Raw genomic sequence first — 21,204 nt, 5'->3', positions numbered from 1 at the left:
ATATGTGATTGGTTTAGTCCCTAACCTTTTTTAAAGCATGATTTAAGGTCTCGTAGACCTATTTAAGAGACATTGTGTATGTGAATGAATGTTATTCGATAATGAATGTTTATTAAGTTGTGAAATGTTAGTTGAATGTTGTGTTTGATCGGTAATACCTCTTAACCCTAATCCGGTATTGATACGGGTTAGGGGTGTTACAATAATCCCGATGGATACCCAAATATTCTACTCGTGAGGCTTATCTACTTATAAGGCACACGAGAAAGGACTACACACTTTGGTGATACTTTCTAATCTGTATTGTAACACCTTTTACCCGTGTTTGACGCCAGGACAGGGTACAAGGCATTACCGGACTTAAACATAACCAATCATACAAAACTGGGCCATAAAGTTTTGTTTAAATCAAATTCATTTATACATATGCATATCGTCTCTTATACGGGCCCACGAGGCTCAAAACATATGTTAGGAGTGGTTCGGGACTAAACCGAAAACTTTAGAACTTTCACTACACTTAGAAAAGTTTCATACTTTGGAGAGTCACACTCCCGTGTGGGTAGGCAATGTGGTCATACACACACCCGTGTGGCTTCGGACACGCCCGTGTCCTCAGCTCCTGTAACTCTCTAGTTATGACGTCATGCACAATTTGGGGTCACACGGCCAAGTCACACGTCCGTGTCTCGGGACTGTGTCCTTCACACGACTGAGACACGCGGCGTGTCTCTGCCTGTGTGGCCAAGGAAATGGATATTTACCAAGCCATTTTTCACCCTCATTTGCACACTCACATACTGGAAACACAAAAATTTATATGCTTTTTCATACCCATTTTTACTTAATTTCATGCAAATTCGGTTAAATTCTTGTCGAAAAATAATTAAATATTATAAAATAATTAAATTGTGTTAAAAATATGAATATGGTGAATTTTAGTTAATTTTATACTTAATTTTGATTAATTTTGACTATTTTCGACAGATTCGCGCAAAGGGCGAAAATTGGCTCGGCTGACACTGCTGAAAGCACAAAACTGAGAAGCAATTTGAAGTATCGAGGCACATTAATTTCCAGCCTAAGATGGTCCAGAAATGTTTATTAATTCATAATTTAATTAATTTTAATTTATTCCCCATTTAATTTGGGTTAAATAAATTATTTTTAATTAATTATGAAGAAAGGGTCCAGTTGAATCGCACTGGTCGAACCAAATTGAGTGAACCAAACCAGCCACTAATTGGGCAGCCCAGAACCGTCCATATGCTGGCCGAAATCAGTATTTTAGCTGATTAAGTATGTTTGCAAAAAGACCCTTGAAAGAGTTCCAAATTTTATTCAAACCCCACTTTTAATTGTGGCTTTGTAGATTTGCCTCAGGCTATTTTTAGCAAAGTTGAAAGTCTCAACTTTTGCCAAGTAGATGGCCGGCCATAGGGGGGCTCTTTGGCTATTTGAATTTGCTAGTTTTAGCAGCCACAATCAGCTATAAAATTCACCCCTTTCTAATCATTCAAACCATCCCTCAATCCCACAACATTCTCTCATTCTCTCTTCTCCTCTCTCATTTTTCTCTCCATTTTTTTTCCGTCCCATTTCCCTTTTTGTTCAAGTGCTGATTTCTTCTCTTAGGAAAGAGGCTCTCATCAGCCATTTTGGAGCATCAATTAGGTGTTCATAATCCACCTTGATAGCCGAGGGAAACGAAGAACGAAGAATGGAGCAACTAGTCAAGCCACGGAGAAACACCGGATTTGCTTCTTATTCCCTATCTCTTTAATTTTTGTTGTTGTTTTGACGAACATGTTTATGAATATTTATGCTATTGAAATGGTTATTTTAATCAATTTAGCTTAAATTAAGTTTGTGTTGGGTTGATTATATTCCGTTTGCTTGAATTGTTAAAATGATGTTTATGTTGTTATAGGCCTCGGTAAATTGCTTGGTTAAGTAAAATCATGCCTAAGTTATTTTTGCAATATAATTGTTAAATAACTAATGAATTAATTATTAAATTGTATTGAAATTATAATTAATAGACACAATGCTTAATCAGTGCATGTCTATTCTTCTAAGGTAGCTAAAGTTTAAATTAGCATTGTATTCGGCGATACATATACCTTGCATAACTTGCAAGATTTTTTTGATTAAACTGTTTCAAGGTAGAAATACCCTGTTACCTCACTTAATCTTTTATATGCTTGTGAAGATTAATTAACCGCTTAGATTGACATTGAAAAATGTTGAAGAGATTGATTAATTTAATAAGTATGTATGAGCAGTAGTTAGAAAATTACCGAGTTGCCGTGAATTTATTCGTAGCAATATAAACATAAGCTTAATAATTCTAAGTTAAAGAAACGTAATTAATCCAACACAAGTATGTTATCTTGATTAAATCTTATTTGAAATCATGCATTAGAACTCCTTTGTTTTAGTTTAATTATTTACTTAGTTTTTAAATAGTTTTTGACCATCTTTTAAAACCAAATTATTTTTACCTCGCCAAAGTGTTTTACAATTAATTTCATAAATAATTCTTTTTACAGTCCTTGTGGGTACGATAACTCGACATTTACTTGTCACTTTATTACTTGTTGCGATTATGTACACTTGCACATTTTCCATTGTTCCATATACACACTTTCAATGGAACTTAACATGACACAATTAAGCTACCAACACAACCATAATCAAGGCTTAAACATATCAAAACAATTATTTACTGTTCATAACAAAACTGTCCACTTAAGTCATAGTCACTAAATTATTTATATCTTGAGCTGCAGAACTCTAAATTAAGATCCACTCGATTTTTCCGAAACTAGACTCAAATATATTCCTACCATAAAATTTTTAAAATTTATGATTTAGCCAATAAGTACAGTTAATTCTTCAAATTTGTCCCTGTTCTGCTATTTGACAGTTTCGACCTTTCTTCACTAAAGATTAATTATCTCTTAGTACGGGATTCAGATGATGTTCCTGTTTGTTTCTCTTAAAAATAGACTCATTTAGAAATTAAAAATATAAATTTGAACCCTCAAGTGTTTTTATTCAATTTTTATATGATTTTCCAAAGTCAAAATAGGCGAACTCGAAATCATTCTGACCTTGTCTCATAAAAATTCAAATATCTTATAAAATAAAATTCTTTTGCTTACACGTTTCTTCTATGTAAAACTAGACCCAATAGGCTTTAATTTCATATTTTATTCAACCTATAATTTTATTTCCACTATTTTTGGTGATTTTTCAAAGTTATACTACTGCTGCTATCCAAAACTGTTTTAATGCTAATTTTACTCTTTCATGATTCCCTTGTACTTTCATTAACATACCATTATGAACCACATCACACAATGAAATTGGTATAGACATATGAGTAATTAATATACTTGCAATCAATTAGCCAATATAAGCCAATTTATATGGCTACATACCAAATCAAATCCTTATTCATTACAAGCCAATACATTTGGCCATATCATAATGACACATACACAAAATGACTAAGTCCTTATACATGCCATAGACTCAAAGGTTTGCATTCATTTACCCATCATGATAGCTTGATAGTGTGATAGAATCTCTGACGATCTCCAACCCGAGCTAGTTGAATAAACCTATGAGAGGTGGGAAAGAAAAGGAGGTAAGCTATATAGCTTTGTAAGTTTATATGCAAATAATGACAACTATTAGCATTTATTTACTTTTGTAACACCCCTTACCCGTGTCCAACACCAGGACAGGATATGAGGCATTACCAGACTTGAACATACACTACTATGTAAAATCGGGCCATAAAATTATCGTTCAAATTTAAAATTTATTCAAGAACGTGCATATCGTCCCTTATATGGGCCTACGAGGCCTAAAACATACATCAGGGGCGGTTCAGGACTAAACCGTGAACTTTAGAAACATTTTCTTAAAACAGGGTCACACGCCCGTGTGGACACAAGGACATGCCCGTATCCTTAGGCCGTGAAAGTCTCTGTTTATGACATCAGCATAAATTTAATATTACATGGCCAAGTCACATGCCCGTGTGCTAGGCCGTGTGGCGAATTTAATTTTCGCATTTAAGGTGCAGACTTCACACGGCCTGGGCACACGCCCATGTCCTAAGGCAGTGTCCTCCACACGGCTGAGACACACGACCTTGTCTCTGCCCGTGTGTTTACTACCATGCATACTGACTTGTAAAACTAGGGTGCAAGGGACACACAGCCAGACTACACGCCCATGGGGCTAACCGTGTGTCACACATGGCCTAGACACATGCCCATGTGTCTACCCGTGTGGACAACTTTGAGGCTATTTTCCAAGCCCTCTTGTCACCCTTAACAACCCCAGCATAAAAAGGGTTACTTAGACATCCATAGCTTTAATTCATGCATGATAAATTCATATCAAGTTTACCTAATTGGGACTCCTTGACTTGTTAAGTTCATTCAATACATTTTTTTACCTTTATTAATATAGTGACCATACCAATTGGCATCATTTGTCCATCAAACATAAATTCCACATTTTATCAACCATTTGGCGCACTCCACAAAAGTAATAACACATCTCATGCATGTAACAATATTTAGGGATTTCAACCTAATAATTATATGAGCCATATTTCATGGCCATATACAAAATGGAATAATATACCAAAGGGAGCCATCACTTTGGCTAACAAATATGACACATAGAACAAAATACTAAGTCCCCTATACATGCCATACTTAATTGTAGTAAACTACTTATACCCCAAAAGACTTGTTGATAGTATGACTCAAGCTCCGACGTCCACGATCCCTGAGCTAGCTTGACGATGCTAAAAGAAAAGGGAATTGAGAGAAGGGTAAGCATAGGCTTAGTAAGTTGCATGTAAATAAATAACAACATAGGTCAAGATATTCATGGAATAAACATATTATCAATTATCACTACAATATCATACTACACACATGAACGTAGTCAAAATTGACATTAAATTTCATTAAACATCAAGCTTCTCTTACTCTTCTCTACTCATGCTAAATTTCCCATCATGAATTGAGTTCAATACTCATAAGGTTTACGTACATACCTGTACTGTACATTATTACTCATATCACTCCACTTCTTAACCCAACATCTTGAATGACCCGTTGAACCACCGGAATACTAAAGGACACTCGGAATTGTCATACACCAATTAAAATACCAATGCCATGTCCCCGACATGGTCTTACATGAATCCACATATCATTTCTGATGCCATGTCCCAGACATGGTCTTACATTGGCACACATATCATCGCCGATGCCATGTCCCAGACATGGTCTTACACTAGCACAAATATCATCACCGATGCCATGTCCCAGACATGGTCTTACACAGGCACACATATCATCGCCGATGCCATGTCCCAGACATGGTCTTACACAAGCACACATATCATCTCCGATGCCATGTCCCAGACATGGTTTTACACAGGCGCATTTAGCATGGTGTCACGACATCCAAGTCCTAAGTATTCCTTTGGGTTACCCGGGCTTCTAAGACACGAGGCTATCACTAAACTTCCATTGGATCATCACAAGTCAATTTTATTAAAGCATACATTCATGTATCATATAATTCAAGTATATTAAATACGTAATATTGGAGTTGTTGAATTACTTACACACAACTTACCTTGTTGCAAAATATAGCAAATTTGTGATTTAGTCCACAACCTTGCCTTTTCCTCGGTCAAGGTCTATCCCTCGTCCCTCTTGATCTATAATAGCACATTTAGCTTATTTAATATACGCATTATTTATTTCAGTCCAAAAATCACGATATGGAAAAATTAAAATTTTGCCCTTAAAATTTTACAAAATTACAAAATTTCCCCTAGGCTCGTAAAATGAAAAGTACCCATTTTTCTCATTATTCAATCCTAGCAGAATCATTTTCCCTCTTATACCAACCCACATTTTTCATTTATTCACACATTTACACATAGTTTCTACAACTTTTACAATTAGGTCCTTTTTATCAATTTCACCAAAAGCCACCTAGTAAAAGTTGTTTATCACACCTCAAACCTCCATATTCCTCTATTAGACATCAAAGCACAAGCATGTCATTCATTGGTATGTTTTTGAATATGAACCCTAGCTCAAATTAAAGGTAGAAATAGCTAAATCGAGCTACGAGGATTTCAAAAATATAAAGAACATTAAAAACAGGGCTACAATGCACTTACTTTGAGCTTGAAAGATGAAAGAAACCCTAGCTATGGCTTCTTGTGAAAGTTGGCCAAGGAGGATGAAGATGGACACAAATTTTGACTATTTTTCCCTTTTAATTTTTTTTATTAACCAATGGACCAAAATGCCCTTCCATTATAACTTTGATATTTTATCCCTCCTATGTCCATTTTTGTCCATAATGACATATAATGGTCTAATTGCCAAATATGGACTTCAAATTTCAAATATCATCACAATTAAGCCCTTAAATAAACTAGAACACATGTTTTTCACTTATTGCAATTTAGTCCTAATAACTCAATTAGACACTTTATCGATAAAATTTCTCATCGATATTTTCACACAGGAATGTATATATATCATGGACCTCGTAACATCCATAAAATGATTACTTATATCTCAGATTTGTGGACTTGAAACCACTGTTCTGACTAGGCCCTAATTTGGGATGTTACAACTTTATCCATCCATAATGATACCATTATTACAATTTGCATTAAATCCAATGATTACCACTTACTCATTCATAATGCTTACTCTTTTTTCTTACACACACTAATTATATTGTCTTGTCATTAGGCTAGCAACCATAATCTCCCTATTATAGCAATATCACATTATTAACAAGTTATTTCAATTTGCCTAATAACACGCACATCATTTACGAGTAATCATAATTTTAACATATAGCTTAACAATCTTTCAAATATCTTTTGAATCACAACTTAAGTATATACATCGTAATATATCCCAACTCAATTAGGCTCATAAGCCTAACATATGATTATTTTCAAATCTTATCATACATCCATTTATCATAATTGTAGATCATTAGTCACATGACTATCAATATTTAACAAGCATAACTTTCTCGTATGCATTCTTACCACATATTTATAGTATACCGAGACCTTTACGCATGGGTTATAATTACATACCTATACTAACTTGTAGCACATTCTCATATTTCCTCATCATTGACTTGTCACATAATTCACTGATTTACCCGTTGAACACTTGGAATACTATCGGATACACGGAAAGCTTGCACATAGTGCCTCACGTAGCCACTTGCTACCTCATATCACATATCACACATTACTTGCTTTCCAGCAATCATGGGCCTGCTCGTACAAGCTGACAGTTAGGACTTAACTATATGGCCTGCTCACACAAGCTGATAGGTGCTAGCAACACATGCCGGGCTACTCAGCGACCGGTAGAATGTACAAGACTAGCATCTGGATTCACATAGTCACATATACACATAATCTCATGAGCTCATAATCACATAGTTACTAGTAACATGTCACTTGTATCCTAAACTATTCCTAAGGTTCAAACAGGATTTTCTCGATGTCTCATCTTTGTCGAACTCGTTCACAATATCATACTTGTAGACTATAACATCACTCATACTCTTGTCATAATAATTAATCATAGAGACTCATACATTAGTAAAATATTAAAACATGATATATCATTGAATTATTTACACATGAACTTACCTCGACACCAAAAATGGCAAAGAGGGACCATATTGTCAATTACTCATTTTTCCCCCGTTCTAGGTCCGAACTTTTGATCTATAACATCACATTTAGCTTATTTATTAGTCACATTATTCATTTTGACCCAAAAATCATTTTATGGCAAAATTACATTTTTGCCCCAAAACTTTATCATATTTACACATTTTCCCCTAGGCTCGTAAAATGGTTTTCATTCAATTTCTTTGTACTTTAAGCCTAGCCGAACCATTTTCATAACTATAACAGCCCACTATTTCCACTAGAACACACTTTTACTTCATATTTTATAACTTTTACAATTTAGTCCTTTTAAGCATTTTCACCAAAAATCACTTAGTAAAAGTTGTTTCTCCAACCATAAACATGCATAATCTACCATTAAACATCAAAATACACAAATTTTTAACATGGTTCAAACCGTAAATCTTCATCATACCTTAAATAAATGGTAGAAATAGGTAGATCTTGTTATGAGGATTCTAAAAACGTAAAAATAATTAAAAACAGGGCAAGAACGGACTTATAATCGAGCTTGGAATCTTGGAAAACCCTAGCCATAGTTTCTTCATGTAAAAATCGGCCAAGGAAGAAGATGGACAAAAAAATTTGGCTTTTATTTTGTTTTTAATTCATTTTAATTACTAAATGACCAAAATGCCCCTAACTTAAAAATATTCTATTTCACCTATTTCATGTCTATTTTTGTCCAAAAAATTAACCAATGGCCTGATTACCATTTAAGGACCTCTAATTTAAAATTTCATAGCAGTTAGACACCTCTAGCTTCTAGAACTCAAGTTTTGCACTTTTTACAATTTAGTCCTTTTGACTAAATTGAGTACCCAAATGTCGAAATTTTCGAATGAAATTTTCACGAAATGATTTCGTGAAATTTTAAACCATAAAAATATAATAAAAGTAAATTGTTCGTCGTCAGATTTGTGGTCTCGAAACCATTATTCTGACTAGGCCCAAAATCGGGCTATTACATGTATAGTCCATGGTGGGTTCCCTTTTTCTTACCATAGTCCCAAAGGGCTTGTTGTCATTCCCTCTATTGGGATAACTAATAAGGTTTCCCCCGCCATTTTAGTGGACTAAGTTCCATTTGGGATGAATAGTTGTTGGATTACTTCCTTGTATTCCGCCTTTCATGGGATACCATTTTTATAAGTTTGTCATATGAGTTTGTGATTCCTCTTATGTGTTGGTTCCTTACAAATTTAGTCATTTGGCTGGTACTTCCTCAATAGTTTCCCCTTAAAGAGGAATAGTTTTGACAGACATATTTACCACTCGCTGTATCCCTTTTTGCAACTTTCGCTGTCAATGTGGTTCTAACTAACCCCTCTTTTCTTTATAGGCTAACAGTGTACTTATGAAAAAATTCTAGCATATAGGGTTTCTCTAAGCAACCTATGGTGGTTTTTCACAACAGATTCTTATCTACAATCCTTCGATAAACTCTCTTTCATTTGTCTAAACCCAAGGACTACTAGCACGTCATTTCCCATGGTTGATTCTTGCTTGGTTACCACCCATAGGCCTTACCAGCTTTCAGGATTATTATTGTTGGCGACTACTTTTATTTCTTTTTCCTCGTTTGATGGATTCTTCACTAATTCCCTTTTTCCTTCGCCCACGTGAATTCCCCCAACAATCATTCTAGCGGACTATCCTATTTTTGTGTCCTGATGGACTACCCTGTGTTTACTGTTTCAGTAAATTACACTAGTTTTCAGAGTTGAACTATGGTCTTACATGTTAGACCTCTTTTGAGGTGTTCCCCCGTAGGACCTTACCATTGTCACGTTGTCACCCCATAGAGCCCGTCGTTGACCATCGTGGTGTTGCTCTATGGAACCTAATAAATGTCGATATTGGTTCGTCTCATTTTAACATTGATTCCCAAACACCAAAGTGTCCCCCTTGGTAAGGCCCGTAGCTTCGCTTATCACGGTTTCCCTTAGCAACACCGTATGATGGTATTTTAACAAAATTTCATTTTTCTTTTTCCCTATTCCTCTGATCATTCCTTTATTCACTTCTAACCTTGACGCTCGAACATCGTAGTGTCCCCTCTACAAGGATCGGAGCTTTGAACATCACAGTTTGCACACAACAATACTTTATGACAGTATCTAATAGAAATTCCCATTTCCCAGATCTTAACTTCATCTAAACCCTTTGATAATTCCCATCCGTATTCTATAGCACATACAAATAGGCATTACATACAATTCATCATTTGAACATGGCCTATGCCAATTTTCAAGCATAAGGCTATAACCATCTCTTTCATAACGACACACTAACGGTTACCTATAAACTTATTCAACCTTATGTACACAAGAATTCTTAAACAATAGAGATTATGCATTATCATGGAACTCATTTTAGATTTAACACATACTAATGCCAAACAAACAACATCCCAGAGTTGAAATGTAGAAACTTGACTGATGTTTCTTTACCTTCGCAGCTTAGCGTTTTAAGACCGTTAGAGCTTTCACTCTTCTGGCAGCTAAGCATTACAACCAATACCATAAATTAAACTTGGCATTTTTCAATTTAAAATTCAATCTTTTAGAAACATGTAGAACCCCTAAAATGGTTTTTGGAAGTTATTATCTTCATTTTCTTATCCTTACATATAAAAAAAGATTAAGAACCTTACAAGCTTACTAGATTCTCTACTTTTTCAACTCAAACCTCATGATCACCGCTCCATGTAGAGCTTCCCATAACTATCTCTTCTTCGAAGAAATCAAGAAAGAAGATGAAGAAGAGAGGAAAATGAATCAAAATGGAGAGGAATCTTCCTTGGGAATTGATTTCCAGCTATACGTAGTCCCTCACGCACAATCTTTAATTGTGTAGATACCATTTATTGATAATCATTTTGACTCCCACTAAGGAACCAATTAGTTCCACTCCAACCAGGCTAGAATCGGTTCTTAACCATGTCCAGATAGTCACTAATTTTTTTTTCTGATTTTTCATTAGAGGCAATTAGCTAAAGGTATTTGTAACAGCCCAGTTTAAAACCTAGTCGGAATAGTGGTTTTGGGACCACAGATCTGAGTTAGAAAATATTTAAATATTATTTTTCATGCTTATAATATGTGAATTAGTATGTGTGAAAGTTTCGTATAAAAATTTGATCGTTTATGTGCTTAATTTGATAAAAGGACCTAAATGCGTAAAATGAAAATGATGTGTTCTACTTGCTAAAGTGCCAAATTACTATGTCTTTATATACGTGGGATCGTTATGATGCAATTATACCATGGTTTTAATGAATTGACATGTATGGATACGTGATAGGGGATTTTAAATGAATTTAACAAGGCTAAATAGGTAATTTGTGAAAGAAATGAAACATATGGGCTTATATGATCACCATGTATATTCGGCTAAGCAAGTGTGTATTGAAATTTGGTGTATTTTGTGATTTTATGAATTAACGACTAAAATGTTAAAATGTGAAAATGTGAGGGCTAATTTGTAAAATGCCCTAAATGTGTGTATATGGATTGATTTGAATGAATGGATGATTAAAAGAGTTAAATTTGAATTTATATAGATCAAGAACCAAAGGAAATAGAATTAGATTGAGGAAAGTCAAAAGTCATCGAGTAGTCGATTCCGTTCATTCGAATCCTTACGAGGTAAGTTGATATACAAATAAATGTGTTTGAATCAATTTATTTATGCTTATATGTTCTTGAAATGAAATGAATCGCTTGAAAGATGAATATGTCAAATTGTGAAAGCATCGATAGTGTTTCGACGTCCAAAAAGCCCCGTACAAACCATAGGAATAGTTAGGATACATATGTCATGACATAGGATCCGATATGTGTTTTCGTGTAAGACCACGTCTGGGATGTTGGAATTGACTTATGATTTACATGTAAGACCATGTCTGGGACATCAGCATCGTATTTGATTTCGTGTAAGACCCTGTCTGGGATAGTGGCATTGTACGAGCTTTCTAAGCTATCCGAGTATCCTTATTGATTTCGAACGGTTCAACGGGCAGTCTGAGAAATGAATAACTATGTGGATGTGTATTCGAATCAGGTACATTTGAAATGTTTATCATCAATTGGGAATGAAAGGTAAGTATATGTACAAGTGATGATGAGTGATATAAGTATAAGAAAATATGCTATATATACAAATGAATTGGGGATATGTGAAAGACTATAGAATAAATGTATTTTATGATGCTTATATGTGTTAAAATATGAGTTTATTTGTATATGGCTTACTAAGCTTTTAGAAAGCTTACTTTGTGTGTGTATGCATTGTTTATATATATCGAAACTACTGGGAGCTCAGGGATCGTCGAGGATCTTCACCACACTATTGACTCTATTTTTGGAACCTTTTGGAAGTGTAAATATTGAAGTATGGCATGTATAGACTAGAAGTATAGAGATATGTTTTGTAAATTGTATATCATGCTATGTGATATGGCTAGATTATGGTTGAATTTTATGGTTTGATTTTGGTATATGATATATGATGCAAAAGTGGTATGTTTGATGTATATATATGACCTAGCGATACGTGATATTCGCAACAGGTTTTAAAAATTTATAATTAATCATTCTTGAAACTAACTATTATCATGACGAAGGCAAGTGTACCTGTCGAACAGTAGTATAGCTCTAGTAAGACCGGATTGTCGAACCCAAAGGAACCAAGAGTACTAGTAATTACTTTCTTTTTATTATCTAGCCTAAAAATTAAGGGATTTGTTTATCTAAACTAATTAACTAAACTAAGAGTGAACAAAGAGAAAATTGGGGAAAAGCTTTTGGGAAAACTCGATTGATTAAAACAATACCCAAGGAAAAATCCACCTAGACTTCACTTGTTATTTGACTCTGAATCAGACGATTTACTCATTTGACTTGATCGGTAGAAATCTCTAAGTTATATTATTATCTCTCTCGAGACTAATAACGTCTAACTCTAGGTTGATTAATTGAAATCTCTTTCTAATTAACACCCTAGTGTTGCATTAACTCAATCTATGGTTCCTCTTATTAGGTTTTTGTAACACCCCGAACCTGAGACCATCGCCGGTGTCGGACACGAGGGGTTAGCAAGCCAAGTTCACTTGTTTTGCCCATCCATTGGACATTTCCAGTGAGGCTGGAAAAAACTGCGTCACTGTCGCCTTAAAAATCATATCTCGAATTTCAAAACTCGGAAACTGGTTTCGTAAATTTTACCTGAATTTAGACTCATATATCCATCCATGGATTTATTTCTAGAATTTTTGGTCGGGCCAATTGGTACAGTTTATTAGTTAAAGTCACCCATGTTACAGGGATCGACTGCTCTGACCTTCGCGCGGTATAACTTGAATATCTCTCTGTACAGGGCTTTAATGCTGCTTCCGTTTGTTTCTAATGAAACTAGACTCAAAATTGAATCTGTACATATAAGGTATGTCTCCTAATTCTTTCTGGATAATTTATAGTAAATTTTTAAAGTTACGACAGGGAACCCAGAAACCGTTCTGGCCCTGTCTCACAATAGCTTTAATATCTCTTAACATGTAACTCCTATGACCATTTCGTTTCTTCCATATGAAAATAGACTCATCAATGTTCATTTACATAGCTGATTCACTATTTAATACCATTCCTACAAATTTTGGTGATTTTTCACATTCACGTTACTGCAGCTGGCAGCATCTGTTTTAAGGTAGGTCTTACCTATTTTGTAGTCTCCATGAACCAACTAGTCTTGCCTTACATAGGTCCACATATGATCATTTTAACCATGCCAATGGCTGATCATGTGACCAACATTCCCATTTCCAATTCATAGTCACATCATGACACCATATATATATATACAAACCGCAAATAGTTTAAGTTGATACTTCACTATTACGAGCCATTTTCGCATGGCCGCATACATATACATCATAACATATTTAAACCAACAAGGGTAGTCCTATACATGCCATTTCAAGTTCAACCAAGAATTTATACCAAAATGGGGGCTTGATAGTGTGGATGACTTCGACTTCAACGATCCCGAATCCGATTGCTATCGGCGAAATCTAGAAAACGAGAGCCAAAGCAATGAGTAAGCATTTTATGCTTAGTAAGTCTCAAGGAATATAATCAACTCTAATTACAGCAATACATTCACATAGTTAAATGCATCATTTCATTAATGCACATTCACATAATCATACTTACTTCACCATCCCAACTCTTATGTTCATACACAAATAACGGCTTCATTAAGGCCGATAACTCGTTCCATCATAGGAGCGGATATTCACACGCCTTACTCCTAGCGCATAAGCACACACCGCACTTACCTTGTCATTGGGAAATTTCACAAGTGCATTAGCTGAAATTTTCCAGCAAGCTTATAATTTTCAAATCACATACCTTCGAGTTTAACCGGATGTCGCTACTCGATCAATCGCCTTGGGACATAGCCCGGTTATGGTAACCCGCACCAAGGCCTACGGGACTTAACCCGGATATCACGATTTGCACAAATGCCTTGGTCTTAGCCGGATAGAATGACTTCGCACGAATGCCTTGGTCTTAGCCGGATGTAGCCACTAGCACAATTGCCTTGGTCTTAACCCGGTTATAATTTCCAGCATAATTGTCTTGAGGCTTAGCCCGGATATCATTCAATTTCTCATGCACACATACATCAATAATCATTGGACATACATATTTATTTTCGTTACTAAGGCTCAAACACAATTATAATCACTAACATAATCACCTTCGGACTTAGCCCGGTATCATTCAATACTCATACACACATAAATCAATAATCAATACATCCATATTTCATTCCACATAATTCAAGTAAGGTCACTTCTTGAGGACTTACCTCGGATGTTGTCGAACGGCTTTTACGGCTATTCGATTACTTTTTCCTTCCCCTTGTCCAATTGTGGCCCTCTTAGCTCTTGAGCTAATTCAAACAAATTCAATTTATCAAAACCTCATTGTGCTAGCTTATGGCCGAATATGACAAGGAATTTAAATGGTCATATGGCCACCCTTTAGCTTGAATACACAATGGTCATGCACATTTTATACTACATCAAGCAATTCAATACAATTTATTCGAGCATCAAGGAAAAGCTAAGGCCTTCAATAGGCTACCCAAGGCCGAATATACTTGTCCATGTTGAGGCCAATTATGCACTTAATACCACACAAAACAGCATGCATTTTACTAGTTAATGCTTTGCATATTGTAGCTCAAAACTTACAATATAGCATCAAGCACTCATATGTGTGCTATGCCGAATGTGCTTACAATTTCACAATTATTCTTCAACATCTTCTTCTTTAAACAAACTTATTCATCACTTCCTTCATAACCAAAACATCATGTGCAAACATATATATACATATATGAGCATGGCGAATTTCAAGGTGTCCATAGCCATCCAAAACACAAATTTTAACTAACATGCAAGAAGCATGAACCATGCTCATGAATGCATCATGGCGAATATGACAATCATGCTCCTTTTCAACTTCAATCATGATAAAACAAAAGAAAGCTCAAAATCTTACTCAAGAGTAGACAATCCATCATTGCATGCATCATCATCAAGCTTCACACTTAGCATGCAATGGCCTTATCACCATAACAACTTTGGCCAAATACCATTTCCATGGCTTAACAAAGATTTGAGCCATGGCTAACATGCACATCAAGTTAGCAACCAAAACATGCATGAAACTCCTAACACAACCTCATACATACCTTAATCTTGATGCAAACTTAGCCAAATCTCCTTCTAGATCTCTTCCAAACCAAGCATGAAGCCAAAATCCTCCTTCTTCCTTAGTTTTGGCTCAAAGAAAGGATGAACAAAATTTTTTCTTTCCTTCTCTACAACTCACGGCAATGGGGGGATTACCACACTCACACACATTTTTTTTCATTTTTTATCACCCATACACCTTTGTTTATTATTTCACCCTAATGCACCAACAAAACATGTTTCATGACATGTTTAGCCCATCCTCCTTGTCATGGCGGCCACCACCTATAAAGGGGAATTTGACATGCAAGTCCATTATTTTGCATGCATGCTTTAATTAGTCATCACACATTTCCTATCATACTTTCAAAGTTCATTACTAAGTCCTTTCTTGTGGAATTCACCCTTATAACACTAAATCAATCATCATAAAATGTCATACATGAGCACACACATATTATAGGCATCAAAATAAATTTTTAATTATTTTTATGCCTCGGTTTTGTGGTCCCGAGACCACCTTCCGACTAGGGTCAATTTTGGGCTGTCACAGTTTTACCCTAATCCGACAAAATCTTGTCACCGTATCTCTAGGCGTACAATGAACTCCGCTTATTTATGAAAAATTTACTCTTAGATAGGGACTTTAGCTCCTCTGAATAAGTACATTAACTTGAATCAATATCCTAGAATATTAAGACAAGAATTAAGAACACATAATTAAGAACAAGTTAAATATTTATCATACAATTCAGATAATAATAACAAGATCCGTCTAAGGTTTCATTCCCCTTAGGTATTTAGGGGGTTTAGTTCATAATTATGAAAGAAAACATCTTAGAAGAATAATGAATACAAAACATAAAGAAAACCCAAAACCTCTGAATGGAAATTGAAGGGAGATCTTCAGTCTTGACGATCAATCCTGTTTCTGAGATGGATCAATCGACTTCCCTTAAGTAATTCCTTGGCTCCTATCCATGTCTCTCTTCTAAGTGCCTCCTCAGGTGTTTAAATAGGCTTTAGAATGCCTAAGAGCCCTCAAAAGTGGCCTTTTCCGGATAAGACTATACTTGGGCTCGACAGGGACACGCCTGTGTGTGATTGTTCCAGCCCGTGGTCAAGGCTGTTAAATAGGCACGGGCGTGTAGTCTACCTGTGTAAGTCGTGCTTCGATCCTGCGAAATGGACACGGCCGTGTGGCTTACCTGTGTAAGGAAGTCCAGGCCGTGTTGATTTCCCATGTGGGTCCATTTTCCCTGTTTTCGGCCCGTTTCTCGCTCTTTTTACTCTCTTGTGCTCACTTAAGTATAAAACATGAAATTAAAGAACATAAATGTGCTAAGCATGGGATAAAAATATGTATAAATTATGGTTTATCAAATACCCCCACACTTAAGCGTTTGCTTGTCCTCAAGCAAAATCCTCAACTCACAATCAAAAAAAATCTTCTCAATTTATAATCTCTATCAATAATGTCTCAAAATAATCCATAAGTATTCATACATTGAAAATTGAACTAAAAGTACATCAAAGTTTCAAACATTCCAAGTTGAGCATTTTATCATGAAAACATAGATGTCCCCCCTCATTTAAGTAATCACCTTTGATCAAAATATCACAGAGTTTAAAATCCTCACTAAAGGTTCACTCAAATCACTCGAGGTGTTTAAGGACATCAAATAAAGCACTCATTAGTCAATATGAAAAGTTATTACCATAGGCTTGCATGACAATCAAATCTCCACCACTATATATTGAGATGATACATCAATCAAAAAGGTCTTTAGAAGGTTGTAATGTGGCTTTGGTTAGGGAGTGGTCACAAGCTGAAGAAAAGGTTAGAATTGAGATTGAATTGAAAAAGAAATCACCTAACTAGAAAAATAACTAATTATCATTTGAATACAAATGAGCTTCTTCTCAGAATATGGAATTAACACTCAAGCTCAAAAACGACGAATTACTACTAATATGTATGTAAGTGTTGTTCTTTTTTTAAGAACAAGTTAAATAACATAGTACTTAATTATTGCAACGAAGAGTAAAACATAGCTAAGCAATTAATTCAAATCAAATCTAGACAAAAATAGGGATCAAATTAGGGGATTTCAAAAATAATGGGTTATGGGTTAATATTGAAGGGAAATCAATTAATGGCTTGTTAGGCTCAAAGGGGTTCACTAAGGGTTAATTATGAAGGTAGGCTTTTGTGGATTGAGTGGGTTAAACCAAAGTGCCTTTATCATTTCGACATATCAAATCAAATGGTGTAGTCTTGACATGCATAATCAAGCAAGTTCTAGAATAACAAATCAATACTGACGCACTCGTAAGAAGAGTGAGAATGAAAGAAATAACATATGCTCTAAAGGCTCAACATCTCACAAAAATTATGGCTTTTTGATGTTAACCTTGTGAATTTTAACTCAAGATAATTTCTAAACTATGGGAAACAACCTAAAAAATTTTTAATTCTCAAAAATCAACTTATCATTCTTGATTCCCTAATGTCTTAAAGTTTAAACAATCAATGCATAAGTGCCTATGTTTTAATTCAAGACATATCAATAAAAATCATAAATTAATCAAAATTCATTCTAATAGTGGTATGAGAAGATCACATGAGAACAAGATAAAATTCAGGGATTTTTGATAATGATATAATAGACCCCCCCACACTTAAGATGTACACTGCCCTCAATGTACAAAGATAAATATATTGAAAAATATAGATCCATAATCATAAGATTGAGAGAGAAGTGAAACTTCCTGAATGATGAATGAACTCTTTGAATTGGAGTTATAGAGAATAATTGGCCAAGGCAATGATGAGAGTGGGGGAGGATACTCCGGTGGTGGTAGAGGTTCATTAGTCCATAAGTTCTCGCCAAAAGAATATTATATATGGTAGTAGCTATGGTCGTGGTCGAGCAGGATATGGCAGTCGTGGAGAACCATTTCCAGTGGAGTTTATAGTTCCTAAGTGATGATGAGCTTTAGAACTCTTTATAACTTTGATAAAATTAAGGACTCTTTAGGAAATATAAGGAAGCATAATTACTCGTAATGAAATAGCCGAAACTATAAATTACTCAATAAAATTTATAGAACCTAAAATTAAAATAATATTAAAATAAAATAAAATAAAAAGTACTTAAAGAAGATAAATAAAGATAAAAGTAAAAATAAAAAATAAAAAGTCTTTAAACATCGTCATCGCAGGATGGTTCGCGAGGTGGTGGTGGCGATGAGATGTGAAGGTGCTGACAAATCTGATGAAGAGTAGCATCAATGTGATCAAAGCGCTAAAAACACTACTACTCAAATCGAGTAAGGCGCTCAGAGATGTCAGAGTATGAAGTCGGCGCATGAACTGGACGATGGATGGGTGGTGGCTGAGACGGTGGGTCCTCATGAAGTGGAGGGACATCATCAGTAATGTCCTCTGGGTCCTCCTCTTCAGTGGACTGGACGAGGCGGTACTGAGGAGGGTAGGTTCCATGTCGTTTCTCGATCATCCTCATATGTAGCATGCTCAAGATGTCTTATGGGGACATTTGGCCCATGAGAGTGAGGGAGGATGATTGTGCCACTATGTTGAGGAGCCCAAAGTGCCAAGCCAATTGAGTCACATAAGGCCCGATAGAGATTACTCCTCTTCTATGCTTCTCTGTTTGATTACGGATGGTGAGGGCAATGAAATAGGCAAGGTCGAAGACGTGCCCGTTCGCCATGCTCCATAGGAAATAGGCATCGCGAGTGTTGATGATGCCGGTGCTCTCTCGTCGTCCTGTCAGAGTGTGGGCCAAGATGGCATGTAGGTATCGCAAGGATGGGGCGAAGGCTGATGACTTAGAGTGGCTAGGATCATAGGTGGTCGAGGCAGGGGCAAGGTCCTTCCAGCACTTTGAGGAAGAGTAGTGGATGTGGCGATGGAGGGTGTCGAGTTCATTGTTGTCCATGAACTCCTCCGTGTACAGCCCTAGTGCAATTCCAAACTCTGGTACGCTTAACTGGTGCACTAGACCACCAAGGCAGAACTGGACCGTTCTAGGATCGTCGAAGTTTGTCATGACGACCTGAAGATGGACGGTCGAGTAGAGTTCTATTGTGAGCTTGAGGTACGTCGGCTCGATGATCTTAAAGAAGAGCCCCCATAGGTCAGTCATCAGGAGGGCTCAGACCGCGTCAGCCATTTGAATTTGTTCAAGTGCGGCCCAGTCAATGTAGCGGCCCAAACCTAGGGGTCGGGTTCTTAATATCTGAAATAGTTACTCCTGGGGTCCCAAGGGAAACTGGAGGAACGGGTGCCTAATCTCCGCAGTAGGACCCGAGGATGACACTGCTCCTTTCCTCTTCTTCGAGGCAGGGACAACGGTCTTCTTACTATGTCAGGTTGACATTGTATACCTGCAATGAAAAGTCAAAGTTAAATATTCCCCAAGAATGTACGCGTGTTAAAACTGAATAAGAATATTTCATGGGGCTCACTACTAGATGAAAAATATACTAAAACAACCAAAACAGATATATCAATTCATTATTATGAATAGGACTAGGAGAGTAATGTTAATGGAAATATCTAGTGAATGAATGCATGTGGGTTTGATGAGTATGAAATATGGTGTGGGTAAGCATGAAATCTATGGAAACAAGAAAAATGGATCAATGTAGCAAAATGTATTGACTAAGATGACAAATTTCTTAACAAAGAGCATAAGTATTCTATCATTACAACCATGATTATTTACTAAAAATAAAACCTTAATATCATGAAATAAGTAAAAGAATAAAGAGAATAGAGGGGAAAAAAATGAACAAATGCAAGAGGGAGGAGCTTTGGGTTGTCGAAAGTGGTGCTATGGTCGGCGCACGGGTGTGGCAGGTAGGGCATGTGAAGTTGCAGTGGCTAGGGTTAGGGATTTTGGGGAAAAGGGGTGATGAATAGTGAGTGGTATATATAGATTTGGGGGCACATGGCCGTGGGATAGGCCCGTGTGCCCTAATTTTTGCCCGCGTGTTTCGTAATTTTTAAATTTGGGCACGTTTGGCATTCGGCCCACGCCCATGTCCCTTGGGTGTGTGGGTGCACACGGCCGTATTGCACAGTCGTGTTTTGCTTCGTTCGCTTCTCCCACGCCTGTGTATGGATGTCCAAGCTGGTGGTATTTTATCAGTCTTGAGCAGGGTTGATGGGCACGGGAGTGTCGTACGCCCGTGTTAAATCCTCAGTTTCAACCACAGGTTATCGACACGGGTGTATCGCACGCTCGTGTTGGTTTGACAGACTCGCCCACAACCACATTGCACGGCTGTGGCAACTTATCGCATCCCATGTTAAGGAAAAATTTTCCCCTGTTTTCACACGACTGTATCGCACGATCGTGTCTCCTACCGTGGTGTGAGCACGACTTAAGGCACGCCCGTTGCGCGGCCGTGTGGATTAGAAAACCTGTGTTTCAATGACTCAGTTAGTTATTAGATGTCAAAAACTAAAATTTTAAAGAACTTAACATCGTTAGTGGTCGGGTTGCCTCCCTAGAAGCGCTTATTTATAGTCTAAGCTCGACTTACCTTTCTGTTGCATGGTTATGGTGGTGCGAGGAGTTTACACTCCTCATCCCTGCTATCAATTTTATCA

Source organism: Gossypium arboreum, chromosome 12 (genome assembly GCF_025698485.1).
Source record: "Gossypium arboreum isolate Shixiya-1 chromosome 12, ASM2569848v2, whole genome shotgun sequence".
NCBI classification, from domain to species: domain Eukaryota; kingdom Viridiplantae; phylum Streptophyta; class Magnoliopsida; order Malvales; family Malvaceae; genus Gossypium; species Gossypium arboreum.
Note: the sequence above shows the minus strand (reverse complement) of the source record.